The 25,139-nt window shown below is 47.9% G+C and overlaps 1 pseudogene across 1 annotated transcript; it reads right to left on the reverse strand.

Moving 5' to 3' along the window:
* Nucleotides 1–506: 506 nt before the first annotated feature.
* LOC311324389 (peroxiredoxin-like 2C) lies at nt 507–15,345 on the reverse strand (annotated as a pseudogene). Its single transcript has 6 exons — nt 15,295–15,345; nt 1,544–1,612; nt 1,362–1,415; nt 1,161–1,266; nt 902–1,036; nt 507–637 (listed from the first exon to the last, which is right to left on the reverse strand). The product of its transcript is annotated as a peroxiredoxin-like 2C (transcript).
* Between the last annotated feature and the right edge of the window lie 9,794 nt (nt 15,346–25,139).

Consider the following 25,139-nt stretch of genomic DNA (forward strand, 5'->3'; position numbering starts at 1 on the left):
AGGGCAAGTTCTGATCCTCTGTGACGTAGCCTAATGGTTCGGCCACCCCTCTGCTTCTACTTCACTGCAAAAACATTCTATTTGCCTCCGATTAAAGCAAGTCGCGTCTGCATGACAAATATAGTGACGATGACTGAATTTGCATCTTGCCTATGCAGGCTCCCGAACAATCCGAGATATGAAACTTTATTTACAATATCAGTTATGGCAAATCAGCAGATTACATCATTATATCCAAAAGCCGCCAATGGTCACAAAGTCAACATAAGCAGTCTAGTCCTGCAGTTTTACCCCAAATAGTCCTAAACTGGATCCCGATTCACGTCCACTACCGTGTCACTCCCATCCCAGCCGTAGACCTGTAATTTGTTCTGTGATGCCAAGTCTACGCTACCCTACTTTGCCAAGCAAGACAGACCATAACAACAAAGATGGCGAGAGCCAAGGCACACTGCTATTGATGCCGGCCAGGGGCGGGGGGCAGCTTGGCATGGGCTACAAGCGGGCTACACATGGATTATCCTTGGCCTGGCGCTGAGGTCCACAGTCCGCTGCACTCCGGCCATCTGTAGGAGCCAGGGGATGGGCATGTGGTCCAGACGGTTCATGTCAAAATGGGCAAAATGCACCTCAGAGCCTGCGGAGCGAGAGACAGCCAGTCACAGCACAGCCAACCATGCCGACTCACACTCTGCTTCGCTCACACAGAACGTGAGCTTGTGGAACCAGGAGGGTCGTACGGGTCAGAGAGGAACAGCACCAGCACAGGGAGCAGAGGAGAGGTCAACAGGCTGACCAATGACCTTGCACAGCACAAGCTGGGCCATTTTTGAGAATTGCTTGTTGCACACTTATCGTACACAACTTTGCAATGGCATAATCACTTGTAGTAAGGCATTACCTGGGTCTGTTATGAGGGCCCCCCCTTGTTGAAGGGGGTCTCCTTGGAAGTCGAACGCTTGACTGGTCATGGCCCTCCACATGCTCTTCATATGGCCCACCAACATGCCTGACTTCACATGACGGCTTGGGTTGGCTAAACACACACACACACACACACAATGTATAAATGTGTAACCATAATTACATTGTTACAGTATAGTGGTACACAGCACACATTTGTGTGTGTTGTAGTCACAATCAAGTGCTGACTTTTTCACCTGATTCCACAAATACATCCCCTCATCGCATGGCAAGCTTTTTGTGAATGCATCTCTCTGGGTCCACATAGATTTCATGAGGGTATCCCGTCAGTGAGCAGAACTGCTGCAAGACATCAGGCAAGGCACCATTAAAGGGATATGACACCCAAAATAACAAACAGGAAAATAAATAACTGAGCTGTTGCAAATATGAGATACCTCTATATGGCGATGGGCAGATTGTCAAATCACAATCAGTCTGATGCCAGCTTTCTGGATAAAGACATCAGAGGTAGGATCACTTCATAATGGGAGCAAGATTAACAGCCTTTTATTAATAATTATCTTTCCCCAACCTCTATGTCCAGGTGCCATATGGTCCCCAAAATGCATGTGCTCACCTCCAAAACCTCCCGAGGTATTCTGCTCAAGTCATCCACATATTCCTTACAAGTATAGCACAAGAAATTCTGTTGAAAGAGAGTAATTGATTTTACTCCTTAAATTCTCTAAAAGCCTTGCTATTAACCTGATGCACCAGATCTGTGTAGAGAAAAATAATATAAGCTTGCAAGATCAGGATGGTCTAAGGCTAATTAGGGGCCTCAGTTCTTTCCCCCTACTATTCTCACTGCACATGAACAGCTGCACCTCCAGCCATCAGTCCATGATGCTCTTGAAGTTAGCAGACGACACCCCCCTCATAGGACTCATCTCTATGGGGACGAGTCTGCCTGCAGGTGGGAGAATGAGCAGCTGCTGTCCTGGTGCAGCTGGAACAACCTGGAGCTTAAAGGACAATGCTCGTTTTTGACAACCTGGACCTTATTTACGACATATTATAAGACGTTTGACTCACCGAGATCACTTTGGTGTAGTTCGGAGGCATGTAGAAGAAATGTAAAATCCAGCGCGAGCCAGTATATCCATGTAATGGCGGTGGTGCATGCGCATGCGCACAGCGTGCTAGAACAACGATTGCGCGCTGTGCGCATGAGTGCTGGAGCAAGTGGGGAAGCTATTTCGTTTCGAAAGACGTTTCTAAAGATCATATTACAGAGGCATGTGACAACCACAACAGGCCTACGCTCTATGTAAGCACAACTAGCGATTCATAAAGACAGATTGATGAAAACAACCGTTTCGCGGCAGAAAATAGATTTTTAGAAACTGCATTCTCGGTGCCCCCACCACCGCCATTACATGGATATACTGGCTTGCGCTGGATTTTTAATTTCTTCTACATGCCTCCGAACTACACCAAAGTGATCTCGGTGAGTCAAACGTCTTATAATATGTCGTAAATAAGGTCCAGGTTGTCAAAAACGAGCATTGTCCTTTAACGCTCTAAAGACAGTGGGAATGGTGGACGACTTCAGGAAGAACTCAGCTCCACTCTGACTCTGACTATGATGGTTCAATTCTACACCTCCATCATCGAGTCCATCCTCACGTCTCCATCACCACCTGGTTCCCCACCGCTACAGTCAAGGACCAGAGTAATTAACGGCGGGTGATCGGGGGGGTGGGAGAAGGCGGCGCCCTGCCCTCCCTCCAGGCCCCGCCCTCCCTCCAGGTCCCGCCCCCCTCCAGGCCCCGCCCTCCCTCCACGTCCCACCCCCCCTCCAGGCCCCGCCCTCCCTCCAGGCCCCGCCCCCTCCAGGCCACGCCCTCCCCCAGCCCCCGCCCTCCCTCAAGGCCCCGCCCTCCCTCCAGGCTCTGCATGATTTCAGGGTGCTGAAGCGGGCCAGAAAGATCATGGCCGACCCCTCCCACCGGGCTATGGCCTCTTCACACCGCCCACCTCTGGCAGGAGGCTGCGGTCCTCACAGACATAGGCCCAATCTCAAACCACCCCCTAAGCCCTCGCCCTATCCACTCCCCCTCCGTTTGCGCGTTCACGCCGAGCTTCGCCATGTTAAGGGCCGTCCCAAACCAATTAGCGCGGAGTGCGCTGGGAGTGCGAGTGGGCTGTCAACTCCTTAAATAGCAAGCCTGCATCGGTGCAAGCTCCCGATAGCCAAAGCAGGAAGTGCACGTGCCAAAGAGATGCTGCAGGCAACCACATATAAATAACGTTCCGTCTTCCTACACTGTCAATTATTTTAGATTATTTTACTGCACTCAAACATTTGTTTTTCTCACACTGATTTCACTGCCTCAAACAAAATCGCAGAATGTGGTGTCAAAAGATACAACCAAAAATAGGAGAACATCACTGTATCCCTATATCACTTGACTTGTAGCAAACTCTTTTTTTTTGCCTGTATTCATAGCCGACATAAAATAAATCTAGGCCTAGGTCTACGTCAAATGAAGCCTACATCATATATTCCATTCCATTAGGCTGCAATATGCTAATGATTCTTCACAAAAGAAGGAATGCTGCCAAAGAGGCATGGGAGTAAGTTATTAAAGTCCCAGTTAACCAAAATCAGAGATTTGTTTGAAAACACATTCTATGTGTTAGTGATGCATTACTGATAACATGTAAAAATGGGATGAACCATGTGTAGTACTGAATTGTGAAGTTAGACCAGTTTTGTGTTTTTGACCAGTTTTGATTTCTGGATTTTCTGGGCGGGCTTAAAATGGTACTTGATGACGTAGAGCGGTGTTCTTAGCATATCCCCGCCCTAACACTATATAAAGCTAGAACGGATTTGAATCTTCGGTTCTCCTGCTCAATCTTGAGTCTAGAATTACCCTACTAACACAATCAGGTTGCAGCAATGTTGCAGAAACGTGCAATTTAGACTTTTGTATGGTCCACTCAACGTCAAGTTAAACGTGCATGCAACGCAAATGCGGTATCTGCACACAAGTTGCTGCAACGTGCAGGTCCAACGTGTCTGCAACGTGCCTGCAATGTGCACACAACGTTGTGATTTCCGTGATGATTTCGATGTATATTGCTGCAACGTTGTATACACGTTTATATATTACTTGTTACGTTGATGCAACGTGGTCTACACTTCCGTTGGCTACATTTATAATTTGCATTACAAAACAAATCAGCTCCTTGCACAAGCTCCACTACTTCCTGAAACTCTACAGGCATATTTCTTTACCGTCCTATACTATTGGATAGCAATTGCGATGAATCCGGTGTGCAGCACACCTGATCAATCACTTCCATCCACTAGTATAGGACAGGAAAGAAATACGCCTGTAGAGTGTCAGGAAGTAGTGGAGCTTGTGCAAAGAGCCTATTAATGTCATAGTCAATGCAGCAAGCAAAATTATGGTACAAAAGTTATGACACAACACCATTAACAGTTAAGAACAATTTATTTTATTAAAAAAGTACACACAATGTCTGGCCTGCAACATGATAAACAAGTTTTAAAAACAAAAAGGATTTAAAAAAACAAACAAAAAAACAGTTATTTACAAAAAAAATGATAATTTATATTTATATTTGTCAAATACCTAAAGACATAATGAAATGGCCGTAAATACACAACGCACATACATGCACAAAAAATTGGTACACAATCTTTGGAACCATGCAGTGTCACTGGGTAGGAGAAGCCCAAAAAAAACAAAAAGACATCACTTACCCTTCTGCATTTAGCAGGGGCATGTTTTAATGTCTCCTGCAGCTGGGCGGCCACCTCCGCCATCGTAGCCTTCGGCATGGAGACCATAACTGCACCGTAACTGCACCTTTAAGTTATCAAGAAAGGTAATGGTTTCAATTCACATCGGTCATGGAACAAAGACGATGTATTAAAAAATATTAAAAATAGAACCATTTCTTACATGTTAGAACATTGAAGAGTGTCATACTCTTCAGTGGCTTCTTCCCCTTCTTCCCGTGCACACTGTAGGCGCTCCACACCGCATGTGTGGCAACAGCTGACAGCACCTGCCGGACTGTGTCCGCCAAGTCTCTGCCACCAATGGCACCTAGGTATTGTGTCTGCAAAACAAAGACAGTCATTTACTGTATCCTTCCCTGCAAAAATAAGACAAAGTTCTGCCCTGCAGACACTCACCATCTTCCTCTGATGTTCCCGGTCCTTCAACCTGGCCTCAAAGACCTGCAGCTCCTCCTCCGTTTGGGCAGGGTCCAGTACATCCAGCACTTCTCCCTGGGCTCCAGACTCCCCAGGCCGCATGCTCTGGGCCAGTTCCCTCACACTCTGTGCAAGCTCACGGAGTTGCTCCCGCAAGTCTGAGAACTGCTGATGTACAGACCTCTGGAAATCTAGATAAACACAGATGTGGCTATAAGTACATTGACATAAAACTAAATGAAACTCAAAATATATCCCTGCATGCAACATGAAGTAGTTCCATACCAGCATCTGCAGAGCAGCATCGATTCGGTAGAGGGGTACATGGAGTCAATGGTGCTGGAGCCGTTTTCTTGGGCGACGGCATCACAGACCTAACTGAAAACCAAAAGGGATAAAGGAAAGGGATTAGCAGGAAACTGTATGGTGTTGGCAGCATGCTTTGGCTTCTGGCATTTGAAGAAAAATAAATTAAGACATTAACAGGTAGACATCACAACACCACAGCAGTACATGCCACTCTTACCTGGTCTGGCTGGGGTGCTATACATGAGGCCTGGGCTCATGTGGTTTTCGCTCACAGGGGATGAGCTCGGAAAATCTGCAAGATGAGTAAAATGGTATTCAATCTAAAAAAGCCAATCACAGAGCTAACTGAAAACCTAAAGGGATTAGCAGGAAACTTTATGGTGTTGGCTTTGGCTTCTGGCATTTGGAGGGAAACTAAATAAAGACATGACAGGTAGACAACACCACAGCAGTACATGCCACTCTTACCTGGTCTGGCTGGAGTGCTATACCTGGGGTCTGGGCCCCGTTCGCTCACATGGGACGAGCTAGGAAAATCTGCAAGATGAGTAAAATGGTATTCAAAATAAATTAAAAAAAATAGTCCAACTATCAGTGTGCAAATAGGCATAGACATTTCATTTAAACTCAAACATGCATACCTGGATTGTACAGCACAAGTGGATTGTACTGGACAGCCGGCAGAGGCCTTTCAACTCCGGCACCTGGCATACCGTCTTTGGCCTGCATTGTGGGGACCAATGGCTGCTTGGGGCTTGGAATATCTAGTGGAATATCAGTATATTAGCTCAGATTACTCGATTTCAAAGGTACTACTCTTTTGGGACTGTTGAATGCACTTTATGTTACCTTCGTCACTGGAGTGATAGCGTGTCTAGACGTCTCTTTCGAACGTCTTGGCACTCGTCCATTGACGACTGCTGCTCAAAGACTTTTGCCATGAGCCTGGCACCTTCGTAATGATCTGTGTGCATAAAGTACCATAATCAATACATTTCAGCCATCCTTTTTTCCTCAGAATAATGAGTCATGATCTTCCTCCCCCCCCCCCCCATCAGTATTTTTTAATAGCTTAAAATGCAAACAGTACCAGTTGTGGACTTTGGGAAAACCCGGACTCTGTGGAGCGCCCAGCCAGGGTTAGGTTTCACACAGCTCTTTATCCGTTGGCTGACTCATTCATTGGCCAGGAACACATCTGCAACTGTGAGTGAAACCATTAGTACCCGCTTCCCTGTACAATTGAAAAGTAGCACACCAATCAGAAACATTGTTCACACAAACATGTTCTTACCCCATCCTTTTTGGAGAGCCAGGATACTGGGACAACCGACACAAGTGTCCTCCCCCAGAAACTCCACACTGCAATACAGTCTGCCCAATAAACAAAAAAAATTTAGTTTATAAACACATAAGGACCCTATGGGAAAGTAGGCAGAGGGGAAGCGACTAAAACAACAATTCAACAAGTCATTACAGCCGATAAGTAATTAGTGACACGCCACTATTCTATACTATTCTTTTTTTTTGATTCTCTGCCGGCCCAGGACAGATGCGGTCAATGGCGGTCAATCATCAGTGTGGGAAACATGAAGTTAGTTTAGGCATTAGCCACTGCAGTGCACAGATTAAATGTATAAGGCCCGTGAATCACGCGTTACTACTCGCAGTTTTAACAGGAACGCCTGTTTTTGACTCGTGAACTCCAACAATACACACCGATACTACTAATGTGGCAAACAAAGCTGCCTCCATCTTTGTTTCGAGCTAACGTTATTGTCCATGGTACCCCGCTTACCTCGTGGGTGGCATTGTTCTCAGTCTCCCACTTTCCAGACAAATGGAAAATATATAAAGCATTATCTTGGCTTCGCCTTCACCTTTGCCTATGTAAAATTAGCCTAAGATTCGTGATGGCCTTAGAAAGCCTGACACGAGCGAGCTCCCAATGTGAGTCTCAAATTCAGCAGAGTCAAACAAACAATTCACATGTCCAGCGGCCATTTTAGAGTAACGTTAACTAACACAAAACTTAACAGCTCAGACCGTTCGCTTATGTTTCTGCAAATGTTCGCGGCGAACACAAAGCCAGCAGTAACAGAAAAAAGGTTTGCAATAGTTTGTCGGAGTATTTGCAATATGTGACCGCCGCTGGTAATTTGGTCCTCAACTAGGCATTTTCATTTTTCAGTTTATTACAGATTATGAAAGTGCACATTGTAAGCTTTCAAATGAGGTCTCATACATTGAAATCTGAACATAATTGAAGAAGATATGCTTATTTGAATGCTAGTAATGCCAAATCAACTTAGCTGAGAAATCTCCCTCCAAAGTTCTCCAACATTTTCACACCTCTGACTGCCAGGTAATGGGCGTGAACAATAGCCTGGTAACCCCTCCCCCAGCCACTCCCCCACTGGACGATCTGTCATTATCTGTCAGAGTGGCTGTCAACTTGGGGTATTAACTGAGAGTGGCAGCCGAGTGGGGTGCTCTCTCACTGATGACCCCACACTCTTTGAGTCAGTATTTATCTTGTGTTGTGAATGCAGTTAAGAACAATATAAGATCAAGTTCAAATTTAACGTTCTTTATTGTCACATACATGATATAAAGTACAAGCATAAGTAGTTAAGTGTACAAAAAAAGGCAACAGTCTAAGTGTTAAAGTGTACAGTCAGTTGTCTGTTTTATAGACAAGGTGCATAGTGTTCATTGTGATCAAGTGTACAACAAAGTAATAACAGTCCCCAGCTCAATACTCAAGGTAATAACAACAGTACTCAGCTCAGTATTCAATATTCTAACAATGCAGTCTGTGCAAGTGTGGGCAAGTCTGTGCAAGAGAACAAGCAACGCTTCAGTATACAAACAGAAAAAGGCTGTGGCCTTTCTCCTGCAGTGCTGTCCGTCCTGATGATCTGCAGTGAATCTACAAGCGGACAGTCTTGTTCTGAGCTGCTGTGGAGTTTGGCGGGGGACATGTGACGTCTCGTCCCTCATCAGAACAGAACTCTCTGATCTTGTCAAAGAGATACGTCTGTCTGGCCATGTCCAGTCCGGGTGGGGCTTGCACAAGAAGACCTTCTCTGGGGGGCAGGACATCAGGCTTGCGCAGCAGCTGAAACTCGACTGCCGGTGCATCACGGTGTTCTCTGGCCACAACCATGCCAGGTCTCTCAGCATCAAAACTGCAATAGAATAGAAGGAAGAAAGTACATTCAACTATTGCCCACAGTACTGGCACTCCATATAGATAAAATAGTACCAGAATGTGTTGATTAAATAGACTAGCTGGCTAGTTTAGGAACAAAGGGCTAGCTCAGCTAACTAGCATGTTAGCTAACGTTAGCTAGCTAGCCTTTGTTATGCTAGCTAGACTTAGTCACTTGTTTAGAAAGGAGCTACTGCTAAACGACTAACGTTAATGTAATGTAAACAGCACAGATAGTATAAAGATCAGCTTACCCCAAAGCAAAGCAGAATGCTTGGCGGTGGTGTGAATCTGGTACGTCGTTCGACGCAACTCTGCGCTTGGTAGCAACATGCTTTGCTGATACAGTCATCTCTGTATCACAGGTCATCAAGAATAAAACTCCGTGTACGAACGAGTCCTGCTCTGCTGGAGTTTTAGCTGCTCTTAAAACTCTTTCCATGTCCTGAATGCCATCCCCGTCTTCTCTTTAGCAAAAGCTGTAGCATCCATGGTTAACTTGGGACTGAATGTAAACAAAGCTGGCGTGTAGGGGAAGGGTGGGGGCGGAGAACCCGGAAGCAACAGCCAATGAAACCAAATCATGCTAATCGATCTGCCCGCCCCCAAGCCCGGCTCGAAATCAGCTAAAAACGAGCTTAGTTTGCAGACTAATTAAACGTATTTCGTGAACCTAAAACTGTTGTCTGTTATAGTAAGTGGGTTCTTCACAACTTCAACTTTGGTAATACAAAATAAAACAAAAAACGAAAAAAAACGTTTTTTTATGTATTTTGCCCTCTAGCGCATTTCGGGGTTTGCCGAGTTGCGGACCAAATCACCAGCCGCTGTCACATATTGTCTAAACGTTAGTCAAGTTCGGGCCTCGACTTAGCTAGCTAGCACTAGGTAGCGTGCTAGCTAGCATTAGCTAACGTTAGCTAGCTATCATTAGGCTTCCAATTCCTGAACTTAGTTTAGCGTGCAGGTTATGAGTTACTTCTGTTTACTTAAATTATTACCGGTAAGTATACAAATAAATAGCTAAACCAACAGTCAAATCAATGTAATTTGATGAGAAAAAAACCCCGAGGTAACTGGTATAACTTACCAGAGATGAAGTGCGCACCACACAAAAAAGTGTTTTTTGGTCCCCAATCTGCTCTCTTTATGGCTTTAAACCACAGCTTTCGGCGGTTCCTCTGAAAAGGGTGACATCTCGAGGAGATGCTGAAGAATCTGAGGCCATCATCTTGTCCTTTTCTGTTTGTACAGTTCACAGCACAGCAGCTTTGAGGCATAATTAGCTACATGAAACGGAGCTCCTGGCTACTGTGGCGAGTTTGTTTGCCTTTTTACCAAGAGGCTGCGTGCTCACTGCTGTGACGTAGGCGGCGAACACATCTATAGGGAGGGAAAGTAATCTCATCGCCCCCTAGTGGTAGCGTTCCATAATGCCGAGAGAATGAATGGGATTTCTCGACACGTCTTTTGAAAAATGATATCTTGGTCGACACCGAAAAGTTAGTAGTAGTATTTTTTTTTAATTAATGAAAAAGCATTCAATTTATAACAAACAGGGAAATATACAATCAATAACATTTCTAAGATGAGTTATTCACCTCAACATACAGTACAATATGAAGGATATAAGCGAAAATGTAAAAAAAAAAAAAATACAGGAGCAGTTTGGCAAAGAATCCTGCCTACTTTAACTGTGAACCAGCAAGCAGTGACGTCACGGGATAGCCCGATTGCTAGCCTAATAGGACTGTAATACAACGTTACTGTCACGTTATGTAATGACGTTGCAGGGACCCATGTTGCCAATGTTTCTGCAACGTTGCAGTAAAGTCTAATTAGACTTAGGAGGGTAAAATTATTTTCGACCATAGATGGACGTTGTCACAACATCGCCTGATGGTAACGTTGCAACTTACCTAAGTACAACTTATGTGCAACGTTGCTGCAACCCACTGTGTTAGTAGGGTAGCTAGTTTTAACCAGCAGTCTAGAATTAGCTAGTTTTTCTAAGTTAGCAATGCGTATGCATAAAACTAAACGAAAATGCATCCTTCCTGGATGCCAGCAGGAATGGGATGATAAGGTCTCCTTCTTTCAACTCCCGAGTAAAGCTGAAATGAGAAGCAAATGGTTAGCATTTTTTAATTGCCATGGTGTTACAGAGGAGTCTGTCACCGCTAGCGCCCGCCTCTGCAGCAAACATTTCACTCCCGAAAGCTTCTGCAATTATAATATGAGGCTTTTGGGTTTCACAGACTCACGACTGGTCCTGGTGAATTCGGCAGAGCCAACCATCTCCCTCCCCGGCCTCCATTCTCCTCCTGTCGCATCAACCTTTGGTGCCGACACCGCTGCCTTATGCTTATAGCTAATTAACGTTATAACGTTAGCTAGGTAACGTAAGCAATCGGAAAATACACTGCTACGTTAATATACAAAATATGTGTCTTGACATTTATGTGGTAATGTCAGCTATGATGAATTATATGTAATCTTAGGAGGAATTATAGCTAACATTAGCTATGTAGTTTGTTGCAGATGGGAGTGTGTATATAACCTTAGTCTAGCTAACAGCTAGCAGCACCGACCAGGCGACCACCCACCAAATAACGTTACTGATGATATATTATGACTATAAGCGTTAACTATACAGAAACTGCCTGCCATATTTGTGGCACCTGATGTGCGTATGGGTTCACCGGTAATGGTTACAGTATATTTCTCCAGCGGGAGACCGGGAGGCGGGAGCGAGGGGGATGGTTAGGTAGACCAGCTGCAGCTGGAGAAAGATGCACCCTCTCCCAGTGAAGCGGTGCTCGGCGGCTTCTGGCTGAACATTCCAGTTCTGTTGGATATGTTGCGGGAAAGTTGAAGCCGAGTGCTCGTTATTCTCACACATAACATTGCCAACGAGAGTGGATGAGTCTGTCCCGATTATCAACTCCGGTACGCTTCTTCGCGCTATCAGCGCTGTTCAAGCCAGTGACTTAAAGGTACATTTTAAACAACTTTTTCCATTGATCCCAAGGGACGACAGGATCGCCTGGGAGGGATAGGAATGGGTCCGGAGGTGGCAGGGAGAAAATAGGGACAGACTCATTCCTTGTTGCCTGTTTTTGTATTTTGCATCTAAGGGCAGTAACACTGGCGCGTTGTGTGTTATCTTTTCTTCTTAACGTTTGGGTCAAGAAAGTACTTCAGGAGCAAAATGCGGTCAAAACAACAATTTATTGAGCATGCCTAACACAGGTCAAAACTTCGGCAATACTAAAGTTCTTTTTACGAGGTGGCGAGCTTATATACTTGGCTTCAGGCCAAGATCACATGACAAACAAATTTGCATACAAGGGATGTACATTAACACAGATAGTCTTGTAATTGGTCAACAGGTCACTGAGCTCTGCCCCCCTCCGGACATGGGGGCAATCTTGGGTTCTTCCTGTGTCACGTTACAACTGTAGACTTCCTGACTTCTTCTTCAGAGGTGTTATCTTTATTGTCCTCAGGGACAAAGGAATGTTTACTCAGGACAGGGCATCTGTTGTCACTATCCTGTTATATTAACACAGTTCTACCTAAAGTGAAGTTTATTCATTATTCTTAGTAAATGGATTACTACATGAGAGTAATACAAGTGTATTGATGTAATACAGTATAAAAATATACTACAGTTGGTATAGAGTAGCTACAGTTTTACCTGTGTTGTTTGTCAGGAGGTAGGTTAGGAGGAAGCATCTGTGCGTTTGACTCATTAGACAAGTGTAATTTCAACTCCTCTTTTCACAAAGCTGTGCCTTCCTACCACATAAGAGACGGCGTGCCAGTGTGACAATATGCAGACCAGAGAACGGTACTATTTGACAGGTTCTTCCCTCCACACCCCCTCCCCACGCAATTGGGTGTGGCTTCGGTGCCTTCAGCAGACACGCCCCCACACTCTCAGACCAGAGAATGCTGCTGATTTTTAACCGATTTTGAAGCCTTATTTTATATGTGACAGCGGCTGGTGATTTGGTCCGCAACTCGGCAAACCCCGAAATGCGCTAGAGGGCAAAATACATAAAAAAATGTTTTTTTTCGTTTTTTGTTTTATTTTGTATTACCAAAGTTGAAGTTGTGAAGAACCCACTTACTATAACAGACAACAGTTTTAGGTTCACGAAATACGTTTAATTAGTCTGCAAACTAAGCTCGTTTTTAGCTGATTTCGAGCCGGGCTTGGGGGCGGGCAGATCGATTAGCATGATTTGTTTTCATTGGCTATTGCTTCCGGGTTCTCCGCCCCCACCCTTCCCAAACAACACGCCGGCTATTTACATTCAGTTCCAAGTTTACCAAGGATGCTACAGCTTTTGCTAAAGAGAAGACGGGGATGGCATCCAGGACATGGAAAGAGTTTTAAGAGCAGCTAAAACTCCAGCAGAGCAGGACTCGTTCGTACACAGAGTTTATTCTTGATGACCTGTGATACAGAGATGACTGTAACAAAGCAAGCTGCTACCAAGCGAACGCGAACGACGTAGCAGATTCACACCACCGCCAAGCATTCTCCTTTGCTTTGGGGTAAGCTGATCTTTATACTATCTGTGCTGTTTACATTACATTAACGTTAGTCGTTTAGCAGTAGCTCCTTTCTAAACAAGTGACTAAGTCTAGCTAGCATAACAAACTAACAAAGGCTAGCTAGCTAACGTTAGCCAACATGCTAGTTAGCTGAGCTAGCCCTTTGTTCCTAAACTAGCCAGCGTGGCAGCTAATATTGAGCTAGGTAGCTATATTATAGAGAGAAACAGAATGAGAGAGCATGAGAGCTATGGTAGTCTGACACCTTTGTTTTTTGTTTTGGTTACAGGATGAGCAAAAAGGTGAGGATTTGCAGCTCTCCCTTGGCCCCTCCATACCAGCCAGCAAGAAGATCACTATGCACTACAGCTTTGATTTTGCACAACAGGTGAGAATACGTTCATCCTATCATGCATTAGCTAGTCTATTTAATCAACACTTTCTGGTACTATTTTATCTATATGGAGTGCCAGTACTGTGGGCAATAGTTGAATGTACTTTCTTCCTTCTATTCTATTGCAGTTTTGATGCTGAGAGACCTGGCATGGTTGTGGCCAGAGAACACCGTGATGCACCGGCAGTCGAGTTTCAGCTGCTGCGCAAGCCTGATGTCCTGCCCCCCAGAGAAGGTCTTCTTGTGCAAGCCCCACCCGGACTGGACATGGCCAGACAGACGTATCTCTTTGACAAGATCAGAGAGTTCTGTTCTGATGAGGGACGAGACTTCACATGTCCCCCGCCAAACTCCACAGCAGCTCAGAACAAGACTGTCCGCTTGTAGACTCACTGCAGATCATCAGGACGGACAGCACTGCAGGAGAAAGGCCACAGCCTTTCCTGTTTTCCTGTTTGTATACTGAAGCGTTGCTTGTTCTCTTGCACAGACTTGCCCACACTTGCACAGACTGCATTGTTAGAATATTGAATACTGAGCTGAGTACTGTTGTTATTACCTTGAGTATTGAGCTGGGGACTGTTATTACTTTTGTTGTACACTTGATCACAATGAACACTATGCACCTTGTCTATAAACCAGACAACTGACTGTACACTTTAACACTTAGACAGTTGCCTTTTTTTGTACACTTAACTACTTATGCTTGTACTTTATATCATGTATGTGACAATAAAGAACGTTAAATTTGAACTTCATCTTATATTGTTCTTAACTGCATTCACAACAGAAGATTAATACTGACTCAGAGTGTGGGGTCATCAGTGAGAGAGCACCTCACTTGGCAGCCACTCTCAGTTAATACCCCAAGTTGACAGCCACTCTGACAGATAATGACAGATCGTCCAGTGGGGGAGTGGCTGGGGGAGGGGTTACCAGGCCATTGTTCACGCCCATTACCTGGCAGTCAGAGGTGTGAAAATGTTGGAGAACTTTGGAGGGAGATTTCTCAGCTAAGTTGATTTGGCAGTACTAGCATTCAAATAAGCATATCTTCTTCAAATATGTTCAGATTTCAATGTATGAGACCTCATTTGAAAGCTTACAATCTGCACTTTCATAATCTGTAAAAAACTGAAAAATGAAAATGCCTAGTTGAGGACCAAATTACCAGCGGCGGTCACATATACTTAGCGACATTTTTAATCACTCAGATTTGGCTGGCTGGTTAATGACATGTTTTCCTGTGGTGTATGAAGCTCATAACAAAAATTTGAACTGGGTTAACCTGGACTTTAATTGATTGATGTATTTGTCTCGGGACAGTGTTATAGTATTCATTTAGTTAGAGTTCATTTGCAAACACATATTTGCGTTTGGGTTTTTGACCATTTCTCATCATACATTGATTTAATTATAGTGATTTATATTTGTTTCCCATGAATCAACTTAACATGCCATGGTGACGGCCCTGTCCCGGTCGGTTCTGGTGGAGTGGGGAGTCCGTCCCACATTTGGCTCTCCATTTATATCCCCTCCTCATCGACTGAGAGTGCCCTCCACAGCTGTGAGTGACACTTCATTTGGAGGGACACTCGGCGGCGGAGTGGGAGTGGGTAGGGGGTGGTTTGGGATTGGGCCTAAAACTGTCCGACACAGGAACAGCCTTTTCCCCTCGGCCATCAGCCTCATCAACATGGCTCCCCTCTGACTCTCTCCTCTGACTCTCTCCCCTCTGACTCTCTCCCCTCTGACTCTCTCCCCTCTGACTCTCTCCCCCGCCCCCTGCATCTTTGCAGTATACTGACTACTGCACTCACTCTTTTGTAGTCCAATTTCACTGTGTTTGTATCTTGCACTGTCCTGTCCTGTCCTGTCCTGGCATTTGTCCATTATTGTATTGTTGTAAAGCACCACAGTGTTGCAAAAAAAAATCATTTTTAGGCTATGTATAGTACAAATGCCAACAAATGAATTCTGATTCTGACCTGGTCCTAGATTTGTGATTGGAGGCTGCAGGCAAAGCCGCAAAAAGTAAGTAAGTAAGTAAGCAAATATTCATTGGCTCTACTCAAAAGTGAATCATCCAGTTCATAACCTGCTAGAGATTATCATGACTACTGTATGTTACTATATTTATAAATTCAGAATTATTGCTTATGCTTTCATAAGGATGAAAGATGGAACATGAGGTCACTTTGTCCCTGTATGAAAATAAATTGTATTAGAAAAACAAATGTAGGTAAAGGTGAGGTAATGTATGTTTGTTGTGACCAAAAATAGAAAAAAAAAATCAGACAAATAAAGCCACAGTGTGGTGTGTGTTATCCAACTGGGTGCACCCCACAGATAGAACACACACCATAATATTCTAATATTATGAGAAAGGGAACTAGAATGTCATGAAGATTCTAGAGATGATGCCACAGCTTTCTCCTATGACATAAGAATTGTTGCCATAACAATGACAACAAACCATAGGTCTTTGGAACATTCTGAAGATTCAAAACACAAACCTCACCAAAGTGCAGACACTATTGAATTTCCTCTGAACTTTTCTGACTCTCCCGATGGCTTTTGGCCGTTTAAAGATTCTCATTGCAGCTGTTCTCTTAGTGGCGCTGATCAAGACTGAGCCTCCAGATATTGAGGCCTTCAGAGACGCCTTGATGCCTCCTATGGTCCCTAAACAATGGGCTGCTACTCCACCGGTTAGAGTGGACCGGGTCTTCATCACCCTCCACTTTGACTTCCTGGACTTCTTGACCTTCATCGGCCTGACAGAGACAGACACGAAGACACGCAACACCCACCAGAGGACAGGAGAAGCCCTGGTCACTGAAACATCCCTGGCCCTGGAGACTGAGCTCAGAAGCTCTGAGGAACAAGCAGTGATGGAGACCCTGCCCGTCTCCTCCAGCATGACCAGGGCTCTGGACGCTGGGACACAGATGGACACCATCATGTTCTGGGACCTCTCAGCTAAGGACTTGGCTGGAATATCCTCTGTTGTGGGAGGATCGGCCCTAGCAGCAATCTCCTGTCTTCTGGGAGGAATCGGCCTGCTCTTTGGGATTACCATCAGGGCAGTCCTCCAGGTAGACTGGGCACCATGGAAGGGCTTTGAGGAACCAGGGGGGGCAGACAAGGCAATTGGAGGAGATGGATGATTAAACATTGCAGTAATTTAATTCCTTAATACTAGTTGTGTCCTCTCCTCAGGTTAAAAGCAGAGTGGACCAGGGACTGGGACAGGACAGAATGACGGACCAGAAGAGCAATACTTGTGTTGCTGAAAGCCCACTGGTGCCACGCCTTCAGCGCTGCCCGAACAAGAGAGCCAGACAGTCAAAGAGGAGGGGCCGAAGGGCCTGCTGATGACCATGTGACCACCAGCCCTTCAGCTGCAGGGAAGACCAGCATGACTGTCTCTCTCACTAAGGGAGACTGCAAATTATAAATAAACAGCATATTTTATTGGCAAAAAAGATTTGCGGTCTGTACTTCAATCAGGAATCATTTGAGGCCCCATCAGCCAGCACATAAACAAGTGATATTGCCTATATCAAAAGATGAGGAATTTAAAATGAAATGCACAAGCCAAAAAGATTAATTCAGACTCCTCCTTCTTTCCTTCACAGTTACCTCTATAATCTAATCTATACCTCTAATATCTGCACCGGGATTCTATAGCAGTGCCACAATCACCATGTGCTGTGTGCATCACTAAGGGGATGAAAAGAGCATTAAACCAAATTAATGGGATAATCCTAATCCTTATACCCGCTTCTCTGGCGTTTTCCCGCCATGTACTAAACCCATAAAGCCCTGATATGGGTAGCCTAATACGCTACACAAGATAAAGAACTGATATGCTGTTATTGAATGATGACAAGTGAGCTAAATCTGTTCTAAAGCATACATGTTTGTATATGGTGATGATGATACACTTCTACACCTCCATCATGGAGTCCCTCCTCACCTCCTCCATCACCACCTGGTACTTCACCACCACAGACCAGGCTCAACTGAGTATCATCCGCTCTGCTCAGAGGGTGATTGGCTGCAACCAGCCTCATAAACAAGGCCATGCTAGACTACGGATAGTAAATTGCCAAATTGGGAACCTTATAATATCTAGCTGCATACCTAGGACTGTAATGGGGAAATAATGAGTGCTGATAAGATATTGTAAGGATAAGATATTATAAGGATAAGATATTTTAAGGATAAGATATTGTAAGGATAAGATATTGTAAGGATAAGATATTGTAAGGATAAGCAATAACTACAATTCCAATGTACGTGTACCTGTAGGGCTACTTGTCTCTGACTCTTACCTCTGACTCTCTCCCTTCTGACTCCCCCCTCTGACTCTCTCCCTTCTGACTCCCCCCTCTGACTCTCTCCCTTCTGACTTCCCCCTCTGACTCTCTCCCTTCTGACTCCCCCCATCTGACTCCCCCCCTCTTACTCTCCCCTCTGACTCTCTCCTCTGACTCTTGTTAAAGTATTTCAAGTCATCACCCATGTGTTCACTCCAAAAATAGTTTTTCTGTTTTCCTACTTGATTGATGTTCCTGAAGTTCTCTGAGTTTATTGTTTTACAACGTTTGTGGAAACCAGAAGTTAACTCCATTCCCACAGAAGTAATCTTGTTTGTCCAGACCAGTTGGTCACGTCTCTCATCCCCTGTACCCCCCTTTAAAAGGGTTCTCCCTTCTCAGTATCTTTGCTCTGACTTTGGAATCACTTCCTGTGTGAGAGACCGCTTGCAAACGTATTTCAGAATCAATCTATTGTCTTTGTTTTAAACCAGCTTGAATCGACCACTCGCATGCTCTTATTTTTAAACCAAGTATAAAAATACTTTCATAATCTGCCGACGAGAAGAAAAACGAAGGACGTTTTTTGGGTCAACTACGTTTTTTTTTTGCGTGCTCCGGAGGCGAGGCGTGGATCCGCGGCAAGTTCGATCTTGTGGAGACAACTCCGAGCGGCCAGCGTAGGCTGTTGGCTAGTTTTTCTCGGGGCCCTTCTCCTCTGCAGCTCGCTAAAGGACTGGTACGTTGTGAATCTTAATCATAGTGGTACGTTGTGTTTTTCAGCTGGAGACATTGACCATAGTTTTATTCGCACCGGTTATATGATTCTGTGTTCTGCACTACATCGGGTTGTTTTGTTCTGCATTATACAGGGAGGTTACGTAGGCCGTTGGCCGCATGACTGTTTACGGAAACCTGTCCTAGGTTGGGTTTTCAGGCGTTTCTGTTACCTCGGATAAGCCTGGTTCTGTGTCGTGGGGTTGCGCGACTCAACGTCGGTTTTTTACTCCAGTTGTGAGGGCACAACAACGGAGATGGCTGTGATAGTTCGAGAGGTTATTTGAAACCCCGGGTGATTGGCTAAGTTAGACGTGAAGGCCTTGTTTTGTTTCGTTTGAGTCTTGTCTTGAGATTTCAGATCCTGTTTTCTGGGTTTTTGTTTAGTGTTGTACTTCTGTATATAAGAGCTACGGTTTGGTTTTGCATTTAAGTGTCTGTTGTTGTGCTGGCTTTGTTTTGTGTTAAGTTTTGGGATTATTTTTGGTTTTTACGGCACTCTGTGCTCAGCCTTTATTCTTTTGGTTCTGCTCCAAGCTACCTATCTTCTCTGTTAGCGTGTTTTTTGTTGTTCTATTGTTTCAGGACTCCACACGCGTCCACGTGCTAGGTAGTTCACCGCATGTTAACTAGTCCACCACATGGTTTGACTTCTGTTTTGCTGCTTGTGTGAAAAAAAAAAGTGAGAGAATTCCTGTTTTCCCTTGTGGTCCACCATTTTGGCTTCTGAAGTCTGCCATTTGGAAAAAAAAAAATAATAACAGGAAAGAGGAAAAAGAAAAGAGAATCTCTCAGCACAGCAGTTATTGGTTTTTACTTTGTTTGTATAGTCCTCATACTTTATTTTGAAATGGGAGCTACTTCTAGTACACCAAAACGTGAACCTTTTCTTGGCGCTGCCAAGATAGTTGCATTGAGGTGTGATCCTACTGTGTGTGAGCAAATTGCATTTGGGCTAAACACAGTGATTTTCCCCCTGTGTCAGGTACACTGTCTGTTAAGTTGCTAGGAAAAGTTAAGGGACAGCTTGAGAAGTTTGAATTAACTAAGCTAGGAAAAAAGCCAGAGAATGCCATTAAGCACACACTTTCAAATTCAATTTGCTAGATATATATTAGACATCACAACTAGCCAGAGCCTCCGTTTGCTATCTAGCTAATGCTATGTAGCTAACATTAATGTTAGTGCTAGCTACATACTTAAGCTACGGTAGTAAGCTAGCTTGCAAACTTAGCTGTCAGTGCACATACAGACTTGTAAGGGAGAACTGTCAGATGACACTGAGGATGAGGAACAGGTGAGGGCAAAGTGTTTTGGTGCCAGTAGGGCTGGGCTATGTCTCAAATTAATTTGATTAATTTGCATTAAGCTTTTTACACAATGTGAAAAATGGCTAAATTGCAAAATGGAGATTAGTGCTTCCTCTGCTGTCACAGTCACTCAAACGCCAGCGCCAGCACCAACAGTTCCTTCAGGGGACATTTCAAAATCTAGGTTTGGTCCTCCAAAACCTTTCTAATCTTTCAAATTATATCCGCTTTGCATGCCTCTCTCTCTGCCGATTGCTCAGCTGTTTATCGCCCAGCCCTAGGTGCCAGTGATAATTGGAACATGACCGGAAAGATATGGATTGTTTATTGAATGTATTGCCTTGTCTTTATGAATCTGCAGACTGCCAAAGATGTATGGGTGGTTGAGGACAAGACGAAGGTAAACGTAACACATCACATCAAAAACAACTATCGTTCCTGTCACAACCCATGCCTCTAACCCTGCCTCTCTGCCTGCCCCTAACCCTATCTCCGAGAACGAGTCCCCTGGCACCTCCCAGAGGGCGCAGAGGGAACTGCGGGCTCGTCGGCGTGAGCAGCTGCCGGTCATTCCGGTGATTGCACCCCATCCTGGCCAGCCACCACCTGCAGCCCATCAGCCCAGGAGGTTAAGAAGCCACTCCACACAGCATGCGGCGCCAGATCGTTGAATTCCCATGTGGTAACCTCACGGCTCTAGCTCCCTTTACCTTGCCTGTTTTTGACCTTGCCTGTTTTTGACCTTGCTACTGTAACCACCGTTTTTGTCCCCTGAGCTTTTTATTTACCTGTCTTGTTTTTGGTTTACCCTTCCAGGACTCCCGCCATTGCCTGAACCCAGCCTGCCTGACTACCCTGCCCGTCTACCAAACCCAGCCTGTCCGACTACCCTGCCTGTGTAACAAACCCAGCCTGCCTGACTACCCTGCCCGTGTACCGTACCCTGCCTGGATTATTGACTATTCTCTGCCCAACCCTGGACTGTACCCATTAAACGCGCCATCTTGGCTTCTCCCCCTTATCCTGCCGTCGTGTCTGCTCTTGGGTTCACCTCCTGACCCGTAACAGAACGATCTGGCCAAGACATGGACCCAGCAGACGTCGACGCCATACGCACTGCCATCGCCAGCCAAGGTACGCTGATTGGGAGACATGACTCTGACCTCCAACATGCGGCCAGTGCCATGCAGGGCCTCTCCACCAGCGTGAACGCGCTCGCCACCCAGGCAGCCCAAACCGACCAGGGCCTGCAGGCTCTCACCCAGGAGTTCCGGAACCTGATCGCCCACCTTACCCCTCTCCAGGCCCCAGCACCACCCCAGGACCCAGCACCACCCCAGGACCAGCCCGCCGCTCCAGCTCCTGGCGAGGCCGCTTCCCCCGCTCTGCCCCGGAGAGAGCCCAAGCTCTCCAACCCCAGGCCATTCGACGGCGACCTGGCTGAGTGCGGGTCCTTCCTGATGCAGTGCAAATTCATTTTCGCTCACCAGCCTAGCCGGTATTCTGGGGACGCGGAGAGGATTGCCTTCGTCTCCAACCTGTTGACCGGCAAACCCCTCCGCTGGTTTGAAGCAGTCTGGGAGTCAGGGGCGGCCTGTTTCGGGTCCTTCGAGACTTGTTTTCGACCATCCAGCCCACGGCCGCGACTCCGCCTCACGCCTGCTCCATCTCCAGCAGGGCACCCGGAGTGTGGCAGAATTCTCTGGAGTTCCGCATCCTGGCTGCGGGGAGCGGGTGGAACGATGCCGCCCTCCAGACCGCTTTCCGCTCAGGCCTCACAGAGACTATTAAGGATGAGCTGGCGCTCAGGGAAGATGCCACCTCCCTGGACAACCTCATCTCGCTCGCCGTGAAGATGGACAACAGGCTCCGGGAGCGCAGGAGAGAAAGAGCCACCCGTCCCTCTGGCTCTGTCCGGCCCCCCAGTCACCATCCCCCAGGCCAGCCGGCCCCCTTCTCGTCTCGCCCCGACTCCGCCCCCCTGCGCTCCTCTGCTCTGTCTGCCTCTCCATCCCCTGAGGACGAGCCCATGGTATTGGGCGGGGCTCATCTGACCGCTGAGGAGCGCCACCGGAGGGTTACAGAGGGGCTCTGTTTCTATTGTGGCGGCCCTGGACACACCCGGAACACCTGCCCGAACCGCCCAAAAGCTCCAGCCCGTCGGTGAGAGGGGTGTCACTGATGGGCGGCGTACTCACCCCCAGCCACCAGGGGCGCCTGCACTTGGAAGCCGTGGTCACATCTAACAACCGGCCGTTCCCCGTACCTGCTCTGATTGACTCGGGCGCGGACGACTGCTTCATCGATGCCACGCTCGTCCGTCAGGCCGGCATCCCCACACAACCCCGGGACACGCCCCTTGCCGTTCACGACCTCAGCGGGAGACTGCTGGCCGAGGTCACCCAGGTCACAAAGCCCTTGGAGATCCGTCTGTCTGGCAACCACCACGAGACCCTCTCCCTGCTGGTGATCTCATCACCCCAGAGTCCCCTCGTCCTGGGGCAGACCTGGCTCCGGCGCCACAACCCCCACATCGACTGGGAGACCAACAGGGTGATTGGCTGGAGTCATCACTGCCACAGGACCTGTCTCACCTCTGCCACCCCGCCTACAGAGGGCGTCAGCGCCTCACTGGAGCCACCTGACCTGTCCACGGTTCCCTCCATCTACCATGACCTCGGAGAGGCGTTCAGCAAACAGAGGGCCCTCTCCCTGCCTCCTCACCGCCCCTACGACTGTGCCATTGAACTGCTTTCAGGAGCGCCCCTGCCCTCCGGCCGTCTGTTCAACTTGTCTCGTCCTGAGAGAGAGGCCATGGAGAAATACATCCACGAGTCCCTGAACGCCGGCCTCATCAAGCCCTCCAGTTCACCCGTAGGAGCGGGCTTCTTCTTCGTGGGCAAGAAAGACGGCACCCTACGCCCGTGCATCGACTACCGGCGATTGAACGACATTACAGTCAAGAACCGCTACCCCCTGCCGCTCATCGCCTCCGCCTTCGAACCGCTCCAGGGCGCCACAGTGTTCTCCAAGCTCGACCTCAGGAACGCTTACCACCTAGTGCGCATCAGGAAAGGAGACGAGTGGAAGACGGCCTTTAACACCCCCCTCGGACACTTTGAGTACCGCGTCATGCCCTTCGGCCTAACCAACGCCCCGGCCGTGTTCCAAGCCCTAGTGAACGACGTCCTCAGAGACCTCCTCAACCACACCGTCTTCGTCTACCTGGATGACATCCTCGTCTTCTCGCGCACCATGGAGGAGCACACCGGGCACGTCAGGCAGGTCCTCCAGAGGCTCATGGAGAACAGGCTCTACCTCAAGGCGGAGAAATGCGAGTTTCACGTGCCCACGATCCAGTTCCTGGGTTTCGTCATTGAGGCCGGGAGGGTGAGGGCTTCCCCAGAGAAGATCAGGGCGGTGGTTGAGTGGCCGGTCCCCACCACCCGCAAGGAGCTCCAACGGTTCCTGGGGTTCGCTAACTTTTACCGGAGATTTATCCGGAACTACAGCCGGGTGGCGAGCCCCATGACAGCGCTGACATCCACGGCCATCCCCTTCGCCTGGACCCCTGCGGCGGACGTGGCCTTCAAGGCCCTCAAGGCCCTGTTCACCTCCGCACCTGTCCTCATCCAACCGGACCCCTCACTCCAATTCATCCTGGAGGTTGACGCCTCCGACACGGGGGTTGGGGCGGTCCTGTCCCAGAGGGCCGTGACGGACGGCAAGCTCCACCCCTGCGCCTTCTTCTCCCGCCGCTTGGAGCCGGCCGAGAGGAACTACGACGTAGGAAACAGGGAGCTTCTCGCGGTCCAACTCGCACTGCAGGAGTGGAGGCACTGGTTGGAGGGGACGGAGCAGCCGATCATCGTGTGGACTGACCACAAGAACCTGATCTACATCCGGGACTCAAAGAGGCTGAATCCCCGGCAGGCCAGGTGGGCTCTGTTTTTCGGCCGCTTCAATTTCACCCTGACCTACCGACCAGGGTCCCGCAATGTGAAGCCAGATGCTCTCTCACGCCAGTTCTCGCCCCCGGAGCGGAGTGCAGAGCTGGACACTATTCTGCCCTCCTCCTGTGTGGTGGGTGCTCTCACTTGGGAGGTAGAGGGGATCGTGAGGGAGGCCCAGAGGACTCAGCCAGACCCAGGCGGTGGTCCGGCAAACCGCCTCTTTGTGCCTGACCGGGTCCGTACCCAGGTCCTCCAGTGGGCCCACACGTCCCAGTTCGCCTGTCACACAGGAGCCAGCCGCACGCTAACCCTGCTTAGGCGCCGGTTCTGGTGGCCCACCATGGCCGTCGACACCACCAAGTATGTCCAGGCCTGTACGGTGTGTGCCCGGAGTAAGTCCTCCCACCAGCCCCCTTCAGGACTTCTGCGTCCCCTGCCTGTTCCCGGCCGACCCTGGAGCCACATTGGGTTGGACTTCGTCACCGGTCTCCCCCCATCCCAGGGAAACACGGTGATCCTGACCATCATTGACCGTTTCTCGAAGGCTGCCCACTTCGTGCCGCTGCCTAAGCTCCCCTCAGCCTCTGAGACTGCGGACCTGCTGGTGACTCACGTGGTCCGTCTCCATGGCATCCCCCTCGACATTGTGTCAGACAGAGGGCCGCAGTTCACCTCTCGGGTCTGGAGGGAGTTCTGTCGGGCTATGGGGGCCACTGTCAGCCTGTCCTCGGGCTTCCACCCCCAGACCAACGGGCAGGCGGAACGGGCCAACCAGTACCTGGGCACTGCCCTGCGGTGCATCACGGGCCGGAGCCCGGCCTCTTGGAGCGAGCGCATCTCCTGGGTCGAGTACGCCCACAACACCCTGCCCAACGCCTCTTCAGGTCAGTCCCCGTTTGAGTGCTCCCTGGGTTACCAACCGCCCCTTTTTCCTGAGCAGGAGGAGGAGCTGGCTGTCCCGTCAGTCCAGGCCCACATTGACCGCTGCCGCAGGATCTGGAGGACCGCCCGCTCGGCCCTGCTCCGCTCCACCCGCAGAAGCCAGCGGTATGCCGACCAGCGTCGGACCCCGGCCCCCAACTATGTGCCTGGCCAGGAGGTCTGGCTCTCCTCCAGGGACATTCCGC

Source organism: Borostomias antarcticus (assembly GCF_949987555.1).
Source record: "Borostomias antarcticus genome assembly, chromosome: 23".
Taxonomy (NCBI): Eukaryota; Metazoa; Chordata; class Actinopteri; order Stomiiformes; family Stomiidae; genus Borostomias; species Borostomias antarcticus.